Genomic DNA, 26,812 nt, shown 5'->3' with positions numbered 1-26,812 from the left:
GCCAATCTGACAGGAGAGATGTGGTACCTGCAAGTTGTTTTGATTTGCATTTCTCTAATCAATAGTGATTTAGAGCATTTTTTCATATAACTATAGATAGCTTTAATTTCTTCCTCTGAAAACTGCCTGTTCATATCCTTTGATCATTTATCAATTGGGGAATGACTTGTATTCTTATAAATTTGACTCAGTTCCCTGTGTATTTTAGACATGAAGCCTTTGTCAGAGACATTGGTTATAAAAATTCTTTCCCAATTTTCTGCTTCCCTCTTAATCTTGGTTGTATTGGCTTTATTTGTACAAAACTTTTTCAATTCAATGTAATCAAAATGATCAATTTTGCATTTTGTAATGCTCTCTATCTCTTGTTTAGTCATAAATTCTTCCCTTCTCTATAAGTCTGACAGGTAAACTATACCCTTCTCTCCCAAATTGCTTATGGTATCAGCCTTTAGACCTAAGTTGTGAAACCATTTTGACTTTATTTTGGTATATGGAGTAAGATATTGGTCTATGCCCAATTTCTGCCATACTACTTTCCAATTTTCCCAGCAGTTTTTGTAAAATAGTGAGTTCTTATCCCAGAAGCTGGACTCTTTGGGTTAATCAAAGAGTAGATTATTACATTCATTGACTACTGCATCTTGTGTATCTAACCTATTCCACTGCTCCACCATTCTATTTCTCAGTCAGTATCAAGTAGTTTTGATGATTGTTGCTTTATAAAACAGTTTAACATCTGGTATGGCTAGGCCTCCTTCCCTGGCATTTATTTCATTAATTCCCTTGATATTCTGGATCTTTTGTTCTTCCAGATGAATTTCGTTATTATTTTATCTAGCTCTATAAAATAATTTTTGGTAGTTTGAGTGGCATGGCACTAAATAAGTAAATTAATTTAGGTAAAATTGTCATTTTATTATATTAGCTTGGTGTACCCACAAGCAACTGCTGTTTTTCCATTTATTTAGACCTGACTTTATCAGTATGAGGTAAAGTTGAAAGTTTTATTTAAAAAAAAAGTTAACATATAGAAGAATAGGGTGGAAAATGGTTCTTTAGAAATGTTTACAACTACAGATGATTTGATAATTGAAAATAACCTTCCCAAAGATTTAATTGTAAGAATTATAATTGATCATCTGAAGTATCTGGAGACAAAGTTTCAGAAATACTTCTCTTCAAATTTTGATTCTAAAAAACTAAGTTGGGTTCATAAACCATACTCAATTGAAAAAAAAAACATCAGTCATCTGCCATTAAAAGTTCAAGAAGAATTTGCTGAGTTATCAAACGACACAGGTTTAAAACTTGAGTTTCCTTAAAAAAATTGTTAAATGAATTTGGACTTGGGATAGGACAGGATTTCCAACAATTTCTGAAATGGCCCTAAATAATCTTCTGCTGTTTTATACTATGTATTTATGCAAAGCAGCATTCTCGGCATTGAGAATTATAAAATCAAATATCAACCAACTCTGAAAAAATGTTGAAGATACTCTACATCTTGCAGCATCAAATATTCTGCCAAGATTTCTTTATGTAAAAATAAACATATCCATCTCATTAACATGCAAATTTGCTTTTGCCTTTAATAAATGGTAAAATTATATGTGTACCAAAGAATTGTTTTAAAATAAATTTCTTTATGATTCATTATCAGTAAGCGTTTCATTTGGATACCTATTTTATATGCCTATATGCCTGGGGTTACATAAAAATTTTGCAGGCAAAACTGGGTCTTGAGTAGAAAAAGTTTAAGAAGCACTGCTGTGAGAAATGACAGGAGGGATGGCTTCAGAAAATCTGGGAAGACCTCTATTAATTGATGCAGATTCAAGTGAACAGAACCAGGAGATAATTGTACACAGTGACAGGAATATTATAATGGTAATCAGCTGTGAATGATTTAGCTACTCTGATCAATATAATGATCTATGAAATTCCAAAGGATTCATGATGAAACATGCTATCCAACTGTAGAAAAAGAGAGAGAACTTATGGACTTTGAGGGCAGATCGAAGTAAATTTGTTTCACTTTACTTTTCTTGCTTTTTTTTCTCCCAATGTGACTAACATGGAAATGTTTTTTGTGACATATATTGATATATGCTTGCCTTCTCAATAGGTGGTAGAGGGGCTAGAAGGAGGGAAAGGCCTTGGAACTCAAAATTTAAAAAAATTAAAAAAAAAGACATGAGGTCAAAGGGAAGGTTATTTTTCATAGCCTTTGCATCATTAATGGGAGATCAGATTGACAGCAGTAGGAGTTACCTGGCACTGGCACAGGTAAAAGTAGTTTCACAGGTCCCTAGCAGTCTTCCTTCATGGAAACTTTACTGTGTGGGAGAAACACCAGGGCTTACTGGATGGAGAGCCGAACCAGAATTTATGGCCATCCTCTAGCACATACTTGCTGGATGACCCTGGGCAAGTCACCTAAACTCTAAGTGTTCTAGTCAATTCTCAGGCTTTAAGATGCAGTGAAGGTACCTGATTGTATTGGATGTATTTTCTCATCCAGGAGTTTCCCATTGCTGATGAAATCATAGGTCTGTTCTCCATGACTTTTCTAATAATGATTAGGAAGAGGATGAAGACTGGAAAGCAACTGGTTCCAGGGCTACCCTGAACTAACAATAGTTTTCTTGTTTGCTTGGGAATTTCAATTTCTTACTTGGTTTGATGAAAAGCCTATGTTTTTCTCCCATACAACGTATACAGGTTTTATAGAGAGCTCACAAATATAAGTGTCTATTTTTAAAATTGCAACGGAGATTTCTAATCTTTTTTAGCCACAGTTGTCAAAGGAACCAGAGCCTACAAACCTATTCAAAAGAAAGGCAGAGTGGTACTGATGATAGCTTTTAGGTTTGTCCATAACCCCCCAAAGCATCATCATCCACCTAGCTACTGATACATTCTTTGTTTTTTGTTCTAAAAGATTTTTTTTTTTGGTAAGGTCCAGACTTGCCAAAGTGAATCATCAAAAAGTCACGCTGGCTTTGAGTCATGTTAGGAAAATTTTACTGACTAAAACAGGGTAATGCAAGAAACACACACACACACACACACACAGGTTCTATTTAGGTTAGTGATCTCAAATCCTGCAGACAGAACCTGGGCCTTAGTACAAGCTCAGGGTGAAAGGCCGCTTACAAAGGTAATTTCTTCTGTCGAGGATCACAGAACTGTTATTTCATGCTAGGTATCCTACCAATCATGACAAAGCAGACTGCAAAGGGGAACTGAATTGCCCCCAAAGGACCCTTGGTCCTGGGAGTGTGTAGTCAGATAGGCCTGATGACTATATCCAATTGGTCCCTCTGCTTTAGTATTGTAGTATTGATCTGAGCTTGAGTCTTTTGATCCCCAGAATCTCAGAATCATGTAAAGTCTGGTCTGAGGCATCCAAAGGACACACAAAGCGAAGAACACAGAATCTTAGAGGACATCTGATGCAGCTCACACCTGAAATATGAATCTCCTCCACTTAAGGAAGACAGCTGGTCTAGCAGATGGAATATCAGGCCTGGAGTCAGGAAGACCTGAGTTCCAATCTAGTCTCAGTCACTTACTAGCTGTGTGATCTTGGGCAAGTCACTTAACCTCTATGTGCTTCAGGTTTCTCTACTATAAAATGGAGATTATAATAGTGCCTACTTCACAGGCTTATGAGAATCAAATGAGATAAAATTTACAAAGTGCTTAGTGCAGAGTTTGGCACATAGTAAGTACTTAATAAATAATGCTTCTTCCTTTCCCTCTTCATCATCCTTTTATAAGTGGTCATCCAATCTAATGTTGAATATCTCTAGTGATGGAAACTCACTGCCTTCCAAAGAAGCCTATTCCAATTTTGTATAGTGTGAAATGCTTCTCCTTGTATTAAGTAAAAATCTGCTTCTTGGTTAACTGTCACACAGTGATTCTGCTTTTGCCCTTTGTGGTCAAGTAGAACATTCTTAATCTTTCTTGTCTATTAAGTCAAAACAACAAGAATTTATTATGTGCTACTAGGCGCTGGGCATTGTGCTACTACACGGTGGGGTTACAACAAAAGATTAAAAAACCAATCAAACAACAACAAAAAACAGGCGCTGCCCTCAGGGAGATCATCATGTAATGAAGGAGACAATATGGAAACAACTACATACAAACACAGTAAATACAAGATAAATTAGAGCTAATCTCAAAGGGAAAACACTAAGATTTAAGTAGGAGTGGGAAAGACTTAAAGTATTTGAAGACAGCTATCATGTTCCCTCCTACAATTTTTTTTTTCCCCAGGCTAAGTATCCTTGATTCCTTCAACTGTTTTTCAGTTCAAATGGTTTTGAATCCTCTCAGCATCCTGATTGTCCTGTTCTAGGTTGGTTCCAGTTTGTCAATGTACCATGAAACATTTAGTGGCCAGAAATGAACATGTATTCTTGGTCAGAGGTGTCAAATATGATGCTTGTAAAATGTTGTGGGAACTAGATTAAAAAGTAATTGGGAAATATTTAACAAAATAAAAATATAATACGATACAGATAAAGTTAATATGGAGTTTTCTAAATAAAAATTCAGGAACCCTTATGTATGGTTTAGTGGACCCTGTTTCTATTTTAGTTTGACACCACTGCTTTAGGTTCAGTTGATCAGCAGTAAATTAGGATTGTAACTTCTCTCGTTTATTGTAGAACTATTAATGTAGCCTAAAAAAGCAATAGCTTTTTGTCAGCCATAGCATGCTTTTGCTATTTAGTATCATCACTAAGTTCACCAAGTTCACTAAGTCCAAATAGTTGGTTTTTTTTTTTTTTTAGATATCAACTTCTGGCTAGATGTACTAGAGTAGAAAGAGAACTTATGTTGGAGTCCAGGCCCTGAGATTGAATTCTATCTTTTACTAACCATGAGACAGTGGGCAAGTCATTTAGCCATTCTGGACTCTAGTTTCCAAGTCTATGAAATAAGCAAATTGGAGCAAGTCAGGGGTGAGGAACCTGTGGCCTCGAGGCCACACGTGGCCCTCTAGGTCCTCAAGTGTGGCCCTTTGACTGAATTCAAATTTCACAGAACAAATCCCCTTGATAAAAGGAATTGTTCTGCAAAACTTGGATTTAGTCAAAAGGCTGCACTTGAGAACCTAGAAAACCACATCTGGCTTCTAGGCCACAGGTTCCCCACCCCTGGAAATGATGGCTAAGATCCCTTTCAACTCTACATTTATATTCCTTTGACCTTGGATCTTATGATATATAAACATATCTACTCTATAGTATACTTGCATAGTTGATTTTTTGAATAGAAATATAGGAATGTACGTGTAGTAGAAGGAATACGTATTTGGGTATGAATTGGGCTAGATGTCTTCTAAGGTTCTTGTTATTTTTGAGTTTTTTTGAAGTCTTTTAAACCCTTCAGATATGACCTCCACTGAAACATTTATCTTTCTTATATTTCACTTTATTCTCATTAACTCCAGTCAGGTGATATGATTTTGGAGACTAATTCTGTTATCTAATGCATAATCTAGTCTTATCTTTATGTCATCTGCAGATTCACCAAGCATTCTTCAGATTAAAAAATTGATAAACAGGGTCAAAGACTAGATGCTGTAGCATTCTTCATCTCTCTGAGTCAATGTCAATCAGTTAATTAATTTAGGCAGGGTAATTCAGCCAATTTTGAATATATCTAATTGGAAAGTCATCCCACTCATTTTTCACCATGTTGTCCATGATGATGGTCTAAGAAATCTGTGTATTTCTGACCAACAACTGTGCCAACACTTTCCTTCCAGGAGTGTTGTGAGGATCCAGTGAAATGATGTATGTGAAATGCTTTGCAAATGCCAAAGCATGATACAAATGACATCTATCACCACCATCCTGAAGCCCTTTGTTACAGCATTTAAAATTCTCCAAATTTGACAAGCTGACTATGGAACAGTGTGCTAAACAGCTTCGACAATTTATTAAACTCTCCAATCCACCATATTATTGGCCCTGCATAAACACAAAGAGAGGAAATATAGCATAGAAGCCCTATTCCAGTCAGAAAGGCCTGGGTTAAGTCCTGCCTCCAATAAATATTATGTGATTCTGGGCAAGTCACAACCTCTCAGTGCTCCAGGAAATTATATTACCTATCTGCATCAGTGGAAGGAGCTTACACACGTGAAGTGCTCTACATATATGAAATGATAGGCTGAGACCACACCATCATACCACCAACTTGTCAGACAAGGAGCAAAATCAACACCAAATTAGAAAGTAGAAAAAGATAAAGATTATAATAAAATCTGGCAAACAATTACAACAGTTTCAACCTCTCCCGTTCCTCCCCAAACTTAAAATGCCAAAAAATGGGAAACGGATAAATGAAAAGGAATCTACATGAACCTTGACCGACGTAAAGCAACTGTCAGAAGGTTAAAAAATTCTAGGAACCATTTTAGTCAGAAAGTACTTGATCTTCTTGCCAAAGAGAGCTATGTCATCCAAAGGTGACACTTGTTTAGAATACAAACGAATTTATAAAACTTTATGGAGAATGTTGAAGAAAAAACAAAGATTATAGAAAGCTTGCTGTGAGACCAAATTAATCCAGTTCATACTAAAAGCTTTTGAAGGTGAAACTGTAGGGAGGATAATACACAGAAACACAGGTGAAATATGGATGTTGTCAGTATTTCTTTAATAAACTTTTTTTGTGGGGGTGGGGGTGACATTTAGTGATAATGCAGGCAATGCAGCTGGACAATAATATTAGCTTATTGGGGGCGGGGGGAGAAGAAGAGGGAAAGAGAAATGAAGGAAGAAAAAAGTAGTATGTTTCATCCTGTATTCAGACAATATCAGTTCTTTCTCTGGAGGCAGATAGCATGTTTCATCATGAGTCCTTTGGGATTATCTTGAATCATTGTATTGCTGAGAATAGTTAAGTTATTCACAGTGCTTCATCATACAATATTGCTGTTACTGTGTACAATGTTTTCCTGGTTCTGCTCACTTCACGAAGTTCAACGTGCCAGTTCCCTTCAGCTGATCTTATTATATCATAGACTTAAGGCCCTTCACCAACCTGGTTCCCCTCCTCTGGGCACTTTTGAATTTTCCAGTGTCCTTTTTAAACCATGGGATTCAGAACTGAACACCATACCCCAGATATGATCTGAGGAGGACAGTGGGACTATCATCTCCCTAATCCTGTGTAAACTATTGTTCCTAGAAGCAAGTAGGCTGCACAATGGATAGAGCAGGAAGTCAAGCAGACCTGAGTTCAAATTTGGCCTCAGACACTACATATTAGCTGTGTGGCCCTGGGCAAATCATTTAACTGCTGTTTGCCTCAATTTCCTCATCTGTAAAATGGAGATAATTATAATAAAGTAATACTAAACTACCTCCCAGATTGTTGTGGAGATAAATGAAATAATAACTGTAAAGCTCTTGGCGAAAGTACCTGGCACTATATAAATTCCTTTTAGCTATTTGAAAGCACTGACCTCCCCTATGGAGAAGTTTGGTGCTGAAAGCGGCAGAAAAAAACCAACTAGCTTAATTAGAAAATTTATTTAGTTAGAAAAATTATTAAACTGGAACTAAATCAAGTAGTAAAAATGAAGGATATCAGTTCTTTCATAGGCACATAGTTTGGTCCCTGAAAGAGACAGGAAAAGAACTTTGGTTTGAGAAAAACTGCTAAAAATTTACACGTAAAGAAACAATTTTTGGATAGACTGTGAGAAGTTTGGTTGCGTAAGAGACAGAAAATAAACTATTTTTATCAATTCAATGGGTCTTTTGTATTCTGTGTTATTATTTCTTACTCCTTTTCCATGTACTTTTTGGTGTGTTATTTTCTAATTTCTTTAAGGCAAACAACTACATTTCCCCTTTTTTTTCTTTTGTTAATATAGGTGCTCAGGGCTATGAAGTTGCCTTTGTGTTCTGCTTTGGTTGCATCATCTAAATTTTAATACACTGTAATTTATGTTGTTGTCTTTGAGGTAATCTGTTATTACTTCTGTAATTTATTCTTTTAGCCAGGATCATCCAATAAATCATTTAAATTTTTTTCCCTGCAGGCCTGCATCTTCTGAACATATTCACATTGTTTACTTACTGTTTTATTGCATTATGAGGTATAAATATAGTGCTAAAGCTTCCTGCCTTTTAAAATTTGAATATAACTTCAGTTTGATCTAAAACATTATATATTTTTGTGAATGTTCCATGTGTATATGGGGGGAAATGTATATTATCTGCTGTTTTCATTAAGTTCTTTCCACATATTAAAAATTTTAATTTCAACACTTTGTAACTTTGTCTGTTTTTTTGCATGATTTAATATATTTAGGAGAGATTGTTAATTTCCTAGTCGTGTTGAGTTTTTCTTCCTTTGAAGTCTTCTAGCAGTGGCCAGGACGACCACTTGTCTGATATGTTGTAGCGGGGCTTAATATGGGGTAGATATGGCTTGGACTCAGTGGTCTCTGAGGTTCTTTCCAATTCTAAAATGATTCAGAGATATTATTAATCTATTTCTTCCTACAAAATCATTATATTAAACGTTCAAATTATTTGGTGCAAGAGTTAGATTTGCATAAGTGCTTAAAGAGCTGGCTTTATAGTCAAGAAGATCTGGTTGAAGTCTGACCTCTGGTACATATTAGCTGTGTGACCTTGGCCAAGTCATAACTTCTCAGTGTTCTTGGCAATTCTCTAACACCGTAAGTTGCAGAGAAGGCATTGCTCTTTATTAGGGTAGGAAATTTCTCATTGGGAGCTCCCTATATAATGAAGTCACAGGTCCCCCAAATATTGGGGCATTAATATTCTAGATCAATACTTTTATAACTCTCGTAATCTATAGTACCTTTAAGTATGACAATTTTCTTATATATTTCTTTAAATATTTTCTGGCTTGAATTCAACTTTGTCACCTATCATCATGGCAACCTCAGACTTTCTTGAGTTAGTTGTTGCATAGTAAATGTGGCTCGCTAGCAACCCCACCTGCACCCACCCACCCACTCCATCTGCCCTAATGGAGAGGGGCATTACATTAAGAACTCTAGAAGAGTAGAGGAGGGTAGTTGAAGATTTCACTGAACTAGGACAACAACTTGTTTATCCTAAGTGTGGTGGGGCTTGAGGAAAGAGGAAAAGATCTGTGGTACCCGTTGTAAGGAATGAGAAAGAGGAAGTAAGACCAGAGTAGAAGGATTTCTGAGCAGTAGTGAGGGCCCAGGTGGGGTTTTGTTGTTGTTGTGTCATTTGAGTCATGTGGGACTCTTTGTGGTTCCATTTAGGGTTTTCTTGGCAAAGATACTGGAGTGGTTACTATTTCCTTCTCTAGTTATTTTACAGATGAGAAAACTGAGGCCAAGAGCGTTACATTACTTACCCAGGGTCACAGCTAGTGTCTGAGGCTGGATTTGAACTCATGAAGATGAGTCTTTGTGATCTCCAAACCTAGTGTTCTATCCACTGTGCCACCTAGCTGCACTCCCTCTGAGGGGGGTTATGAGCCATAAATTTGTGGGAAAAAACATGGAACCTACTTGAATTTCTCCAGTGATGATGAATAGCCAGGGAGAAGGAAGAAAATTCAAATGGTGGGGTTAGGTTAGGAGAAACAGAATTTCAAAAGGTTAGCAACTTGTAGGGTAGTGTTTGGTGAAACAAAGTATTAAACCCAGAGTCTCAAGAGTTTGAAGGCAATTGGACTCCACACTGCCTAAATAATAATTTACTCTACAACGACCTTGAGAAATTTTTGTTTAAAGGCAAGTGATGAGAAGTGAAGAGATAAGAAAAAAGTCTTCTGAAATAGGCCATTGCATTTTTGGATCTCTCCCATAGTTTCAAATGTTTTTCTTTTTTCTTTCAGTTCACTTGTACTCTGCATATGTTTATAGACATCTGAAGCTCTGGGTGGCTTCTTTCTTGGATTTTTTTTTTCATCTTGTGAATTACTTGCCATCTTTACTGCTATTCCAAAAATCTAGCTACTTTCTTTGGTATGTGTATATAGGTAGTTTTCTTTTTATCCTGCTTCCTTTTCAGTTAAAAATCCTTTTGATTAGATTTGCTAACTCCAACCAAACACGTATTTGCCATCCCTTGTTAGGTACATCCTACCCTCTGCCAGGAGCACATCTTTCCTATGTTTTAAGACATCAAATCAAATAAATATTTATTAAGCATCTACTATGTGCTAGGCACTGTGCTAATTGCTGGGGATATAAAAAGAGGAAAAAGACAGTCCCTGCCCTCAAGGAGGTCACAATCGAATTGGGTAGACAACAACCAACCAACTAACCAAAAAAAGATGTAATCTACGAATCCAAATTCTGTTCTTAGACACCATCTCGTTAACCAGCTGTTCTTTTATTTAGTCTGCCTCTTTTGAAGACTTGCCTGATGAAAACACTTCATGTGCCTCTGAGGTATTCAGTGACAGAGAAATTCTCAAGGCTTTTCAAACCTTGGGAAATTCTCTGTTACATCCAGGGAACACGACCCCAGAAAGACTGGAGACGTCTTTGTTGTTAACATCCAGACTCTTGTCAGTGTCATATTTAAAAGCAAACACATAAACACACACACACACCACATAGATCAGCAAGAGACCTGTTGAACTACGTGTCTAAAGTCATTTCTGTCTTGTGTTATTTCTAATAATCTCAGATTTCCAAACCATGATATCTCTATTGGGAACAACTGTTGGGGTGGAGGAAGGGCACAGTTTTTTTTTTTTTTAATTTTGATGCGGCTTCTGGAAATCTCCTTTTCTGAAATAATTTTTCAAAAGGAAGAGTGCATTTATATAGGTCTCTAGGTCTATTTAAAGTAAGTAGTAGGGGATAGGAACTGGACCTGTGATTTTTTTTTGGTATAGAGAACTGCCCATAAGGAAACTCCCACTACCAATGCAGTGAGTACCTTCTTTACTACTTATAGTCTTAGAGGGCTGCCTAGGGCCCTAAGAGGCTGACTTTTTCAAGGTTACACATAGCCAGTATTTTTGAGAGGGGGAAACTGAACCCAGGTTTGCCTGGTTCTAAATATATACACATACACATCTGTATACATGTAAAAACATGTATTTTATATATATACACATGTACACAATACATATGTGTGTATATATGCATGTGTATATTTATATCAATCCAGCTATCTAAAAAATGCATTTCACTGTTAGCCTCCACTGGGTCAAGGCAAGTAAAGTTAGAGTGAATGACATAATTCAGAGTACAGACTCTGGCCTTCAGAATCCCAGATGAGGGCAAATGATAGTGGGGAGAGTTAGAAGGGAAGTTTACTTAAATTCAATGTGTAGTATCATTCCGTAGTAGAATTGAGATTTGAACCCAGGTCTACTGACTCCAAATTAAATCCTTTTCCTCCTTACTTCTCTATTATAACTCCTTCGTCCCCTAAATGCACACAGTCCTTTACTCCCTGGAGAGGTGCATTCATATTTATATGGTTAAGTCTTTTTGCTTTCCTTTACCCACAAATCTTCCCTTCCTACTCATTCCCAGTCCTCAACAATGCTATTCCTGAGCTTCTCACCCAACTATCTTCATTGAAGCGGGGGCTTTTCACCTGTGCTTGCAGTCTCAAGCCAATTGCATTTGTGTTCCCTCCAATTAAATACAATAGTTATTTCCTGAGCACTTACTATGCGCTGGGGGAAAAAATCAAGTTGTTTCTGCCCTCAAGGAGGTGCCAGTCTATTGGAATGTAATACAGTGCAAACCCACATGTTTTTACTATTTCCCACTGTGCTTCAGGGATGGTGCGTTTGGCCTGGGGATATACAAAAGGAAAACCAGCTCCTCCCTCAGAGAGCTTACATTCTCCTAGGGAATGAGCAATGGGGAAAATGAGAATAGAAGTTTGTTGTGAGAGAAGACTTGAGTTCTTTTCCCCAGCAGTTCTCCTGCTGTATGTATATACAGTGAAATGGGACTAGACAGAAAGCTGCTGGGAAGAGGTTTGCTTCCTGGAGTGGGAATAGAAAGCCAAGGGGCAAAAGCCACACAGCAGGAGTTGCCTTCCTCCCAATCAAGAGGGTGACGTTAGCAAATACTCATTCTAGTGAAGTGGCTGCTCAGCAGCCTAGAAGGAAGATGAATATGAATTTCCTCAGAACAGCTACTCTTCGTTGCTCAATTTTATCATCGAGGGATCTTACTGATTCTATGGCTTCTGTATAGGTGCATCGATGACTCTTTAAGCAACATCGAGACAGTAAAAAAAAAAATCTTCATTGATATACTTAGTAACTGACATTGATACAGAAGCCTTCTAGTCTGGTAAACAGTGCTTAGGATCTCTTTCGATCCTCAAAAGAATCACTCGTTACTATCCTATTTTAAAGATGAGGAAATGGAGGCTCTGAGAGTCTTGAGGAATCTGCCTAGGGTAACACAGTCTTAAGGGTCAGAGGCAGGATTGCAGCCTAGGTCTTCTTGATTCCAAGTCAAGTAGTGTACCACAAAATATATACAAAGTAGATACTGAGCGTGACAAAAGTCTTGGTGCAGTTTTAAGCTTCAGCAGTTTAAAGTGCACTGAAACTTTTGGGATACATTATCTGTAGGAAAGGAAGGCACTAGTATGGGGGGAGGAGGATCAGGAAAAGTCTCATTTGGGAGATGGCATTTGAGCTGAGCTTTGAAGGGTTTCTAATTGTAAGAGGTAAAGGTGAGGAGGAGTTAGCGCATTCCACGCATGGGTGGGGGGGGGGGACAATCTGTGCAAAGGCACAGAGCTGTGAGATAGAATGTTATTTGTGAATAACAGCAAGAAGGCTAGTTTAATTGAATCTGTATAAAGAACATGTGGAGGAAAGTAATGTATAATAAATTGGAGCTGAGTTGTAAAGGTCTTTAAATGCAAAGTGGAGTTTGCATTTGATCCTTGGGGTAAGAGGGAACCACTGGGGTTTATGGACCAAGGGGGTGACTTGGTCAGAGCTGTACTTTAGGAAATCATTTCCAGTAGCTGTGTGGATGATGGATTGGAGATAGGAGCACTTTAGTGAGACCAGTTAGAAGCTATTAAGACAGTCTGGGTGAGAAGTGATGAGGGCCAGAACTGGAGTGGTAACCTTGTGAGGGAAGAAAAAGAGACAGAAGCATGAGATGCTGAAGAGGCAGAAATGACAAATATTGGCAACTGATTGGACATGAGGTGCAAGGAAGCATAAGAAGCAGAGGATGACTCTGAGGTTGTGAACCCGAATAACTAGAAGGATGGCAGTAACATCTACAGATGGCTCCTAGGGCCTTACTAGTTTTGAATCTCTGACCCTATGATGTAGAATTCTTTGGTAATTAGATTTGGCCTGAGGTATAGGAGAAGTGAATGTGGCAGGGTAGAAGAAGAAAGGGTAATATCCTTAAATATTAGTAACACTAATACCTGTTGGATCTTGAGAAAGTTACTTAGCCCCTTGAGGCCTCACTGTTCTCATCTGACTGGGTCAGAATAGATATATAGTAAGATTCCTTCTGACTCAATCTATGATCCTATTACCCAATTAGAGAGTCTGGAAAAAAATTTATGGGTCTGATTATTTCTATTTAAGAGACATTTATTAAACACCCCCAATAACATTTGAGAATTGTCTTGTTTGTAAGGGTGAACTAATAAGTGTATTATAAGAAAAGACATAAATAAAAATTTTGATAAATTTATTTAAATAAAAATGTAGATAAAATTTCAGATAAAAATAGATAAGAAAAATTCCATACTCAAATGAACAGAAGAATTGAATGAATGAAGCAATACTCTATTAAATAAACAGGAAGCAACTAATAAACATATTTGGTAGCAAAATGACATCATATTCTGGTTTATTATAAAGACAAACAATTTTAAAAATATGTATCCTTCGGTACTATTGATATGAAATCTAGGCTAAGCAACTTTAAATCATTAGCTTTTAAAAGTTTCTTCCTTCTCTTGATATTCCATCCTTCTCATATTTTTCTGGCTTCAAATACCTCAAATTAGGGCCTATTCACAAATGGCGACCCATCTTAAACTTATGAAGTGAAACTCAAAATGTTCTTTGTCATGTATGAACCTAATAGTTCTAAATATTCCCATTGTCCCCCAAAATAAATTGAACTCCCTATTTTATCCTTCTGTACTGATTCACAACCCTGTAACATCATAGTCCGTTCTCTTCACTATTCCAATCTCCACTGAAGAAGATAACCCTCGTTTTTACCAAGGCCTCTACATGTTCTCTATATGTGGCCTTGATTCCATCTCCTTCCATCTTATTCAGCAGACTGCCCCACATGTATGCCATGTCTCCCTCTGTAATCTTCAGTTTCTCCCTGGCTCATACCTTGTTGCCTGTAAACATGTCCAGATTACCCCAATACTTGAAAAACACTCACTTGATCCTACCATTCTCTCAAGCTATCATCCTATACCTGTCTTCTCTTTTTTAGCCAAATTCCTAGAAAAAGTTGTCTACACTGATTGATTCCATTTCGCCCCTCTCATTCTTCAAAATTCTGTATCATATGTACTGAGTTCACCATTCAAATGAAACTTTTCTCTCTAAAGTCATCAACGATCTCTTAGTTGTCTAATCTGATGTCCTTTTCTCAATATTGTGCCTTTTGACCTTTCTCTAGCATATGATGTTGACTATCCATTTCTGGATATTCTCTTATTTTGGGGTTTTGTGACAATACTCTTTCTTGGTTCACTGCTCTGCCAGCTTCTTCTCAATTTTCTTTGCTTCCATTCCGCACTGTGCCCTTAAATGAGAGTGTTGTGCAAGGCCTTATTCTACATACTTTCCTCTCTTGGTGATCTCATCATCTCCAATGTGCAGATGATTCCTAGATCTATTTTTCCAGTCTTAGTATCTCCTGATACTTAGTATCTCCCTCCAACACCAACTGCCTATTAGATATTTTAAACTCAATGATCAGAGTTCTTTATTAAATCAGCTAAAATTCATAGGAGGATTTATGGTTATTTATATGCTAGCTAAGGTCTGTGAAAAGCCAGAGCTTTGTGGAAACATGAGTAAGTTGTACCAAAGATTGAAACCTCAGAATTATCTTTTTAAAAATAATTATTTATTTTATTCTGAACTTAAGAAATAGAACAAGCATTGCCATAACATGGTAGAATAGAAATCCTTTTAAATACATAATAAAGTTATCAAGTAACTTTCCCCCCTTTTTTCTTCTCCTCCTCACCCCCCTGCCCTAGAGATGGCTACCATTAGATACAAATATATATATAAAACTATTCTATATATATTTCTATTTATCAGTTCTTTCTCTGGATCCAGATAGCCTCTTCCTTAATATGTCCTTTGTAATTAATTTGGGTATTTATAATAGTTAAAATGACTTAGTCCTCAAAGTTATTCTTAAAACTATACTAGTACCATCTTTTCCCTCCTCCAGTAAGTCCTCTGATTTCTCCTTCACCAATCTTTTCCATACTTATTCCTTTCTTTCAACCCCCACTGCTTTCACCCTTGTTTAGGGCTTTATTGTTTTACTTCCTATAAATTACAAGAAGAGTCATTTAACTGGTCTTCCTTCTTTCTTCCTTATGCAGTTTATCTTCCAATCTTCCATACTGCTGTCAAATCTTTTTTTTTTTTTTGCTTATTCTGCAGTTTATTTTTTGACACATTCTCCATTAAAAAAACCAAACCAAAACAAAAAACCAAACCTTAGCCATAAAAAAAGACAAACCCCTAGCCAGTTCTACATTTCTGGCCTGGGTATCATTATGATTTCCTTGAGTAAACTTATGCAATCAACTCACTGAATACCATTGCTGTAGCCCACAATAGCTCTAGAGAATGACTTTCCTTCATGTCAGTCGACCCTAACCCTAAATTATGTCTGGTTTCAGATCAGATTTTCATTTGAGCTGAAAAACTGTTTAGGATCAATGCATTTTTCTTCTTCTACATTTGCTGAATGAATAATCGTAAATATTAGTATTTGATTATGTCATCTCTTTGTTAAAAAAATCTTCAAAGACTACCTATGACAGACTGGCATTCAAGGATGTCTGAACTATGGTCCCAAACTACTTTCCCAGGTTTATTTCTCATCTAACAGATGAGGAAACCGAGGTCTAGAAAGGTTAAGTGATTTGACTAAGATCATGCAAGACATCAGCATCAGAGAAGGGATTCAATCCCAGGTCCTCTGACTCTAAAGCCAGTACTCTTTCCATTATGCTGTCTTCAAGTATTTATTATTATACAACTTGCCACATCCCTAGAAGTGCTCCTGTGGGGATAGAAAATAGGTGAAAGAATCTAGGCTACAGTCTCTGTATTGTTTTCTGTGAAGAAAATGTGCCAAGTATTTGTTATACTGGGGCGATGGCCAGATACAGTGGGGGAAAAACCACACTCTATGAGTGAGGATATGATGACTCTCCAACACTGCCATCTTCTGAGCTCTAGAAGCTTCACCATCAGTACATCATTACTCTGCTACATTACTCCACTATTAGCACATCAGTGACCCTGGCAAAAAAACAGGCTCATTGTCAAAAGAACTGGGAAAATTCAGTTCTTTCCACTAGCTCTAATTAATTTGTAAGAAAGAGGGGTTCTACCAGGAAGTGGTGCAATCTGGAAAGGCCACCCTATTTCATTCACAGTCATGGTGTGAGGCAATGTGGTATATGTAGTGCTTCCAGTTCTGCCTTTTACACTAGTTATGTGACCATGAAAGAATCACTTAAAATCTCTAAGCCTTAGTTTTTTCATCTGCAAAATGGGCTTATAGTTCCTACCCTACAGGCTTGTTGTGATAGTCAAAGGAGATAATGTATGCAAAGTGACTTGCAAACCCTCAAAGAGCTTTATAATTATCACTTATTCTTATTATTACATAAATGTGCATTGAGAACTTATAGCATGGAAACTCCTTTCATCAACCAGGGTTCTTAACTAGGGGGAAGCTGAGGCTAGAAGACCCAATGGCAACTTCTTTGGGGAGCTCTTTCCCTTGTTGGTTCTTCTTCTGCATGACCATACTTGTAGTAGGCGGAAATCTTGGGATGTCCTAAGGCCCTCACTTCCTACTTTAGTCTGCCTCCATTACACCTTTTCTATGATTTAGTACTTGAAATACGGAGGGGTTAAAGTGAGTTGTCCAGGGTCATATAGCTAGGAAGTGCCAGAAGCAAGTCTAAGCCTAGCTCTCTATGCCAGGGTGTTCATACATTATTATGATATTAATATTAGTGCCACCAGCAGCAAGGGGTTCTTCGTTTGAATAAAAAATAGATTTTTAAAGATCCCTGCAGAATAATAATGGAAAGAATTGAAGATAAATAACAAGGTTTAAATACATGCTGTGCCCCAATTTGAAAAAAAAACCCAATATACATGCTAACAAATGCTTTGCCATTTAGCTGAAAGTCAAGGAAGTACAGCGGTCATTTACTTAGTTGTATTAAATGCAGATAATCTTTGAATCTTAGTAGGAAAAGCAGTTGTGATATGGAAATAGGTTAACCTGGGGCAGAATTATAACTAGGGTGTGGTGACTATGGCTTTGCTCCAAGTTGTTTGAGAGGATATCATACTTAGGATATCAACAGTACTTGTTTTCTCATCGTGGAAGCAGTGGGTACTTAGCATCTAATTAGCAAAAACTGCCCGTCAAAACACAAAACTGTCATTTGGTTGGGATGAGCACCATCCTTGCCCCATCCTCTCAATGAGGAATTTCCTAGAGCTTATATGCCAGTTTCTGTCTCTGTCCAGTCCCCTCCCCTCCCTCCCTTCCAGATGTTTGTCTCAGATACATTTAGTATCATTTGCCCCAGGGACAAAAATTCCTAGCCCTGTCTCATGTCACCAACTACTTACTGGATGTCTCATACTGGGTGTCATCTCAAATTCAGTATTTCCAAAATGGAGCTTACATTTCCTCCAAAACCCTCCCCTCTTTGAAACTTCCCTATTACTGTAGAGAGTACCATCATCTTCCCAGGTACAAACACTTGGAAACCTCAGTGGCATCCATGATTCCTCATTCATACTTTTCTCACATACCCACTCTATTGCCAAGTCCTTTCCCTTCTATTTTCACAAAATCTCTTGTATCCATGTCCTCTTGGCTCCCACAACCCTGGTTTATGTATTATCAATATGTATCATAGTACACATGGTGGACTATTGCAGTAGTCTTTTGACTGTTCACATTGTCAAGTCTTTCTCTACTTAGTCCATTTTCCACTCAGGGGCCAAAGTGATCTTTATAGGTCTGACCATGTCATCCCTACTCAGTAAACTCCTGTGGCTCTCTATTACCTTTAGGATAAAATATAAAATCCTCTGTCTTTTAAAGTCTTTCATAAGCTGCCTTCTTCCTAACTTATACTTTGCTCCTCTCCATGTACTCTACCATGTAACCACACTGACTAGTTCTCACACATTGCCATCTCCTGACTTGGTCAAGGCCCATTCACTAGATGTCTCTCATGCCTGGAATGCTGCCATTCCTTGTCTCTGCCTCTTGGTTTCCTACATTTCCTTTAAGATTCAGATCCAATCTCACCTTCTGCAGGATCTCTTCAAGGCTCCCTCTCCTTCTCCCTTATACTGCCTTCCCTCTCAGATAATCTCTCATTACACTGTATGGATCTTGTGTGTACAGAATTACTTGCGTGTTTTCTACCCCATTAGACTGAGCTCCTTTTAAGAGCAGGGACTCTCCAGCACCTGACATGTAATAAGTGAAATGTAGAGAAAACAAAAAATGTTTGTCAATGAGTGACTACAGAGTTGCAACTATGCCTTTGGGTAGATCAGTCAATATACGAAAATTTTTTACGCACCTACCATTGGCCAGGGACTGTGCTAAGTACTTGGAATGCAAATGAGGGAAAAGCTGCCCTCCAGGAGCTCACAATCCAAGGAGGGAGACAACAAACTGACAATTCTGTACAAACACACTCTCTTCTCTCTCCACACAGACACATACACATACTTATACATACACACACATATGTGTATATACATATATACACACGTATGTGTATATACATATATATAAATATGATGAACAGGAAATAATAGAGGAAAGGCATTAGAATTAAAGGGAGCAGGGTTGGGAAAGGCTTCCTGTAGAAGATGGGATTTTAGCTGAAACTTAAAGGAAGCCATGGAGGTCAGTTGTATGAGCAGAAGAGAGAAAGCCTTCTAGGTACGGGCGACAGTCAGAGGAAATGCCTAGAGCTGAGCAATGGAGGGTCTTGTTCATGGAACAGCTAGGAGGCCATTGTCACTGGATTAAAGAGCATGTGCTGGGGAATGAGGTATAAGAAGACTGGAAAGGTAGGAGGTGGCTAGGTTATTGCGAAGGACTTTAAATGCCAGAGAGAGAATTTTGTATTTGGTTGTGGAGATGAGAGGGAACCATTGGAGCTGTTTGGAGTTTACTGAAGTGGTGGTGGAGGGTGACATGGTCAGACTCATGCTTTAAGAAAATCACTTTGGTGGTTGAATGGAGGATTGATTGGAGTGGGGAGAGATCTGAGTTAGACCCATCAGCAGGCTATTCTAAGAGTACAGATTTGAGGTGATAAGGGCCTGCACCTGAGTGGTGGCAGGGTCAGAGGAGAGAAGGGAAAATATTTAAGAGATTAGATGACAGATTGTAGCCATATAGTCAAAACCTCACATACAGGCCTTTCTTCCTTCCAAATCCATGGGCTAAGAATGAGAATTACTCACTAGTGAGATATTTTAATGGTCAATCAGGATTACTCAATATTCCAGGTGTGTTTTTCCATCATTTTTTTTTTAACTAGGATTCATACTTGGGAAACCAACCAATATGTGAATGTTTCCAGACAGACCCTTTCTACTCTTATTTAAATTTCTTCTGACCAACTCATGACCCCCTGGGTATTCAAAGAATATAGTTTCAGACCCAGACAATGTGGAGGCTGTGTCCTGGTATCTCCTAAGTCAGAGCAGAAATCTTTGGAATTAATCACTTCGGCTGTGATCTTTAGAGCAATTTAATTCAGACCACTTGCTGTTTCTTCAGCCACCCTTGCACCATGCCTGTCATGGAGAAATTGAAAAATAGACCTGGGTAGTTGCTAGAATGCTAACAAATGATTCCAGTCAAACATTTCTTCTGTCTTCTCACTTCTGCCCTTACTATCCGCATTGAATGAATATTTTAAGAAACTTAGAATTTTGGTTAAAAGGAAAGGGCTTCATCAAGTTATGTTGTTCTCTTTTTAAATATAAGATGTATCTTTCACTCCTTTTCAACATTGAATATTTTAAAAGTATTTACCTGAGAGCATTTTCAGCTACCCATTTTGCTGGTCTTGGAATAGCTTACTTAGTCCACATGGCTGCCTTTTAAAAATAGCTTAATCTTAAATTATGATTGCTTTAAACAGAGGCAGCTCTATGTAATACAGTGCATCAGAGTGGCCTAAGGGTCAGAAAACCCTAGGTGCAAGTCTTGTCTGTGATACACATTGGTTGGGTAAGTCACTTAACCTACCTCTCAGTTAACTAAGGCAATTTTGGGCAACTTCTAAGTTACATGGTGTGTGGGACGAGTGAAGACCTCTCATAAAAGGAACAAATTAAATAAATAGAAATAAGTAGGATAGTGAGTCCCATTTCTCTACTTAGATATTTTCCTTTCTGTAAAGCCATTTTCTCTACCTAGATGTTTTCCCCTCCATAAGCTAAGCTAGTGACCGTAAGGCCCCCGAGGTTAAGAACAGGACACAGGATGCTCACATCCTGTGTATTTACCTAATGGTGAGAGGCCTGAAAGAAAGAAATGTTGAGGTGAATAAGTCAGCAACCATAAAATCCTCTGAAAGTAAGGATAGGACACAGGATGCCCACCCCCTGTGTATTGACCCCAGGATGAGGGACCCTCAGCTCAGCAGAAAAATGGATGAAAAGCCGGAAAGCCAGGTGCAATGTAGACATGCAAGACCAGTTAGGTATGAATGATGGGAGACAAGGTGTAAGGGTGCTGCGGATATCTGTCACAGATGTAAGGGTGATGGGAAAGGCTAGTTTGCCACAGATGTGAAGATGAAGTAACCAACAACTGGCTTCTGCCTGTCACAGATAGCCAAACCATTTGTTCATTGTTATTGTCATTAAGATAGATTTATCACTTCAGATTGATTGGAGAATGGGATAAGAATAGTGGGAAGGTTATGTCCGTCACCTGCTTGTCAAAAATAACCATACTGTTTGTTCCTTGCCATTGTCCCTGGGTAGATTTATGGCTTCCAGATTGTACCCTCAAAGCTTACGTCTGCAAGCTGAGAGGAAGGAGGTTGGGAGGGGGAATTGCGGTTAGGGACCTATATAAACACCCCAATTTTCTGTGTCCAGTGCGCTCTGACACCGAGAGGACCCCCAGTCCTTTTGATGTCAGAGTTGCCCTTTCCCGCGGGATCGTAATAAATTTTCCTTTCTACTTTCACCTTGAGATGCCTCTGTTTTTAATTCTTGGATTTGTAAAATCCATCACAAACAATAGCATTCTCTGACCACAATTAGTAAGAGTTACTGACCAGGAGTTCCCTATATCAATGAAATGATAGGACTAGTCTCCTCTCACCCTACCCCACCCCTCAGAAAACAAACAAAAACTCAACAAACCGAGCAAACAAAAAACCACCTAAATTCTGGACAGAAAATATGGTCAAGTGGGAAAAACTCTGGCTTAGATATCAGATTCTTGGACAAATCACTTAGGTTCTCTGGGGTCTCCATTATCTGGTTAATAAAATGGAGCAATTGGACTAGGTGATCTCTAAGGTGCCTTCCAACTTAAAAAAATTCTAGGATTCTGATAAACATTATAACATTACCATTATTTTGTTTTTAATGGTGCTATCCCCCACTTTAGTAGTTATTCTCAAGTTTTGTTACGGAATCAGAACATGTTGATTAAATATGGTTTCTTTGTAGGTCTATAAGATGTGCTAGATATTTAATAAATACCTAATGAAGTTGCTGTCTTTATTAGGAACTATAAAAATAAAAGCTTGTATTGAGTGAGAAGAACTTGTTCTTTTATTGATAACTTTTGACAATATTGATAAATACCCTTTTGACTCAAATCAATCTACTTTCGCATTACATCTGCTTTTCCTATTAATGACTATTGCACGTCACCGCCGTTTAGCCAAATAGCAAAGCATTTCTAAACTGCATATTTTTTTTAACTCAAGGTGCCAGAGGTAAGAAGCACATGTTTAATTATGATACTTAAATAATCAAATTATGAATCCCTAGAAAGATAGATTTCATAATAGCTATGATCTGTTGTTTTTTTGATGTTTCCAAAACCAATTAGACCTTTTGATGTTACTGTGGTTGTTTAGTCATTTCAGTTGTGTTCAACTCTTCATGACCCCATTTGGGTGTTTTTTTTTCCCCAAGGTCTTAATTTTATTTTTTATCTTTAAAATGAAGGCGGTTAGATGTGTGTAGTTCACAGGGTTTTTGTATAGCCCAGATGAGATAGTCTATGTAAAGTGCCTTACAATCTCAAAGTTTCATATTAATGTTAGTGATTCTTGCCATTACATATTAACATTAATGTGAATAGCCAGTGATTAGAGTGATAACTCTTATTAATACTATCCTTGAATTATTAAAGCACAAGTCGTAATAATAGTAATCCTCCACTGAATACTTCTGATTCCTCTTCTTTGCATGTAGGAACCCTGAGTTGTCAATAGCTATTTATTCAATTCTACTTCAACTTTTTTATTAAACAGCTAATGTGCGCAAGGTACTGTTCACATGCTTTGGTATGTATTCACAAATTAGAAAAACTTCAATCAAAACCCATTTTGTCCTCCAAAGACCAGCTTAGACAAGAGTAGAGTAATTTGTTGTTGGAGGATCAGCCACCAGGAAATGGATTTTTCTGGCCACAGCAAGTCATAAAATCTATAAACTGAGGCATGGAAAGGCCATAATCTGTCATCATAGATGGAGCTTTCACAAGAATTCATGGAACCTTTGAAGCAGCACATTGTCATGTAAGAATTTTTAGAAATCCCTGGCTTGGCTGAGATTAAGCAACAGATTGGACAGGAGCTAAAAGAGGCCAATATGAAGCTATATTAAAGTACCTGAAGACTCTGCTTCTTAATCTAAGAACTCTAGTTCCCAAGAATGGAATTTAACATTCTTTTAGGACAGGGTTCACAACCTGGGATCTGTGAACTTTTAAAAAATATTTTGATAGCTGTATTATTTTCCTTTGTAATACTATCTAATTTATATGCATTTAAAAATATTATTCTAAGAAGATGATCATAGGCTTCACCAAATTGCCAAAGGTGGTCTGTGACAGACCAAAAATGTAAGAAACTCTGCCCTGTCTTCACTTAACTAAGAAAAATATACTTAGAGCTTTTCAGCTGATCCTTAAATGGTTTTGAGTCTCTTCTCCATCCTTGTTGTCTTCTACTGTAGCTCTAGCTGTCAATGTTGTTTCTAAAATGTGGGATCTAGAACTGCATGTGACACTCCCAGTTTGGTGGGACCAAGGTAGAGTATAACAGGAACATAAAACTGCTTGTTCTAAATGTGAAACCTTCTCTATTAATTCAGTTTACGAGCATAATGGGAAGAAACCTGGAACACCGGATTGAGGGCTGTTCTAACAGTCAGAAGACCAGAGTGGGGCTTTCTTGGTAAAGATACTGGAGTGATTTGCCATTTCTTTCTCAAGCTCATTTTACAGATGGGGAGACTGAGGCAGATGGGGTTAAGTGATTTGCTCAGGGACATATAGCTAACAAGTGTCTGAGGCCGAATTTGAACTCAGGAAGATAACCCTTCCTGTCTTCAGGTCTGGCACTATATCTATGTGCACCTAGCTGCCTTTTTGATGCAATAGTAATGCCACTGGATAGAACTTTTTCAAGTAGCATGCTAGGGGCTTATTATCAATTATCTATTCATAGCTATATGAAGTGTAGTTGTAAAAGTGTGGAATCCAAATGTACGAAAATCAAAGAACATTTGTATCAGTTGATTATTAATACAAAAGAAGAATAAATGCAATTAATATTAATGAAGCATATAAAGAAATTCCAAAAGGCATTTATGAAATGACATGTAATGAAGGAAGTAGAATCACAGTACAGAGTATATTTTTACTCAGTGGTAACGGGAGGGACAGATTAAAACAATGAAAAAGGAGGGCTTCTACTGGAAGGTTGATTGTTGAATGGTGATATTGAGAGGGGGAAGAAAAGGAGGACAAATGAAAGAAAAGCACAACACTGAAAAAATAGAAAAGATAGAAGGAAATTCAGGAATGGACATAGACATAAAGGGCAGTTTTGTTAAAGTTTCTTTTACAACACTCTTTTCTATTTTTATTTGTATGTTGAAAAGTTCATGTTTGTTGAGTTTGTAAGAAAAAAGTACCAAAAACATACTATGATTATATAAAAGAAAATGTTTAAAGAATTACAAAAATCATAAAAAGTTAAAGGAAACTGAACAACAAACAAGTTGCTATAGGCATTTTATATGTTAAAATTACTTTTATTCAAAGGTGGTTTTAAGTTTAATTAATTTGTGGAAGTTTAATGTTTATTATCCCTTACAATAGTAACGCTGACCCAGAACTTTAAGGTTTGCAGAGCACTCATTTGATATATATTATCACTTCTTTTTTCATGATTACCTAGTGGGGTAAAAATTATGGAATTATCCCCATTTTACATATGAGGAAAATGAGCCGTGGTCACTCATCTAGTAGATGTGAGAGGTGAGCTACCAATTAAGGTCTTTCATGACTCCAAACCTAGCATTATTTCAAAGAAACTGAAATCCTAAAGCAAGCATTAGGCTTTCATTTCACATTAGACTTTCACTTTTGCACCACACGTGCGTGCGCACACATACATGTCAAGAATATAACTAGACAAGGAGGATAACAATCTTGCCCCCCTGGGATGACTTTGTCTCTGTGCCCAATACCCACCCATTCATTTGTATGGGAAAATGGAAGAGGTTTAGAATTGAGAAACCTAGGGGTGGGGTTGTTGAACCTTAGACACCTTGGCAATTTGTTGGGAGAGTAGCTGCTACAGTGAAGGCTGATTAGGCACAATCTAACACTGGGAACAAACAGGGAGGCACAGGGAATACTCAATCTAGGTTGAACAAGGTTTTTGACAGAGATACTCAAATCCTGGGCAAGGAATTTATTTTAAAGGAAAGATTGAGCCTGAAAGCATAAATTAGTAATGCCTATGCTCTGTTTTCCAAAGATCTTAATATCTAGAGCAAAAAAATCTCCTGCTGAGGATGAAAGCCTGAAAGCTAAGGCTCTGAAGGAAAAAGGTCAATCCTTAAGGAAAAAAGATGCAAAGATCTCTCCCTACCAGGAAAGATTTTTGCTTGTCTATGACTGCTGGCTACCTTTTTCAAAAAGAGCTGTTAAAAAAAAAAAAACAAACCAAACCAAAACTGTGGGAATTTAAACCAAAAGAGCACAGTGAAGTCCACTCTTCTCATAGGGAAGAGATAGGACCATAGGCAAAGATTTTTTAAAAATTCTGAACTTAAACACTAATGGGTTTCTGTCACCAGAAACATGTGGTTGTGGAGTTTTCTCTGCTTCCAGTTTCTAGTTTCTGCTAAAGTCCTTTTCTGTAGTCTTTTCTCTTCCTTATGAGAAGAGTAGGATCTGCCATTACATTTACAATTTAAAATCCCAGGAGTTGCTTTTTTTTTTTTTCGTTTCAACACAGCATCTAATCTTTCTTCTGTCTCATCTCCCTAGGGGTTTATTTTGCATCTTATTCTTACAAAGTCTTACACTGACATTCGGAAAATAACCTGACTTAAGTTCTGTGAAATATGATCTTAGAATCAGCACCTTGGAGACTCAGAGGGCTCCACTCCCTCTCCCCCCCTCCTCTCCCAGCTCCCTTCTCTAAAGTTCTTCACAAGGACATTACTGATAATGAGATTGCATTAAGTCTTATTCTGGTCAGACCCCAAACCCAAGCCTGAATTGGTTTTATCAAAGATATGGAAACTCCATTGTGTTTTGCTCAGGCTTGGGTTGAGACAGATTCTTCTGCCTAGATAGCCCAAGATTAGAGGTGGTCAGGTATGGCTGGGAGGTAACCTGATAGAAGAGGTATTTCCTCTGTCAGGAGGTGGGATGACAGGAGCCCTTGTTGTAAAGGTATATAACCTGGCACCCCACCTCCCAAATTGAGCCAGTTCTGGACTAGCCCCCCCCTAGGGAGACCCAGTTCTGGACTGTAACTCCCATGTAATGCATATCACCAGCTTGAGAGAAATTAAAATGTGGACTTTCAACCTACTTTGTCCCTTTCTTAAGACAAACTCTGTGAAAGGTTGACATTTAAATGGTTCCGTGTGACTCAGATTTGGTCTGGGACTTGGAGACTAGACTGTTCCTCCCAAAAGCGCTGGGACTGAGCACCCACAGGACTTTTTTTTCTTCTGAAGTTCTAGTCCTGAAGGGTGGGTGAGTATAATGGCAAGAAAAGTAGGACTTTTTGCTGGATTGAGTTCTAGTCAATCAGACGTGCATGAATTTTAGCCAATTAAGACAGGTGGATTGAGTTTTAGCCAATTAGACACCAACTAGAACTATATATAAAGTGCGGTGATGGTGTGAGAGAGCAGACATCAAGAAAGCCAGCATTGAGAAGACTACAATGAAGAGAAGAGACTTGCTGAAGGAGCTTCTGAGCTGTAAAAG

The sequence above is a fragment of the Trichosurus vulpecula genome, chromosome 7 (assembly GCF_011100635.1).
Source record: "Trichosurus vulpecula isolate mTriVul1 chromosome 7, mTriVul1.pri, whole genome shotgun sequence".
NCBI classification, from domain to species: Eukaryota; Metazoa; Chordata; class Mammalia; order Diprotodontia; family Phalangeridae; genus Trichosurus; species Trichosurus vulpecula.
This window is presented reverse-complemented; position numbering follows the sequence as displayed.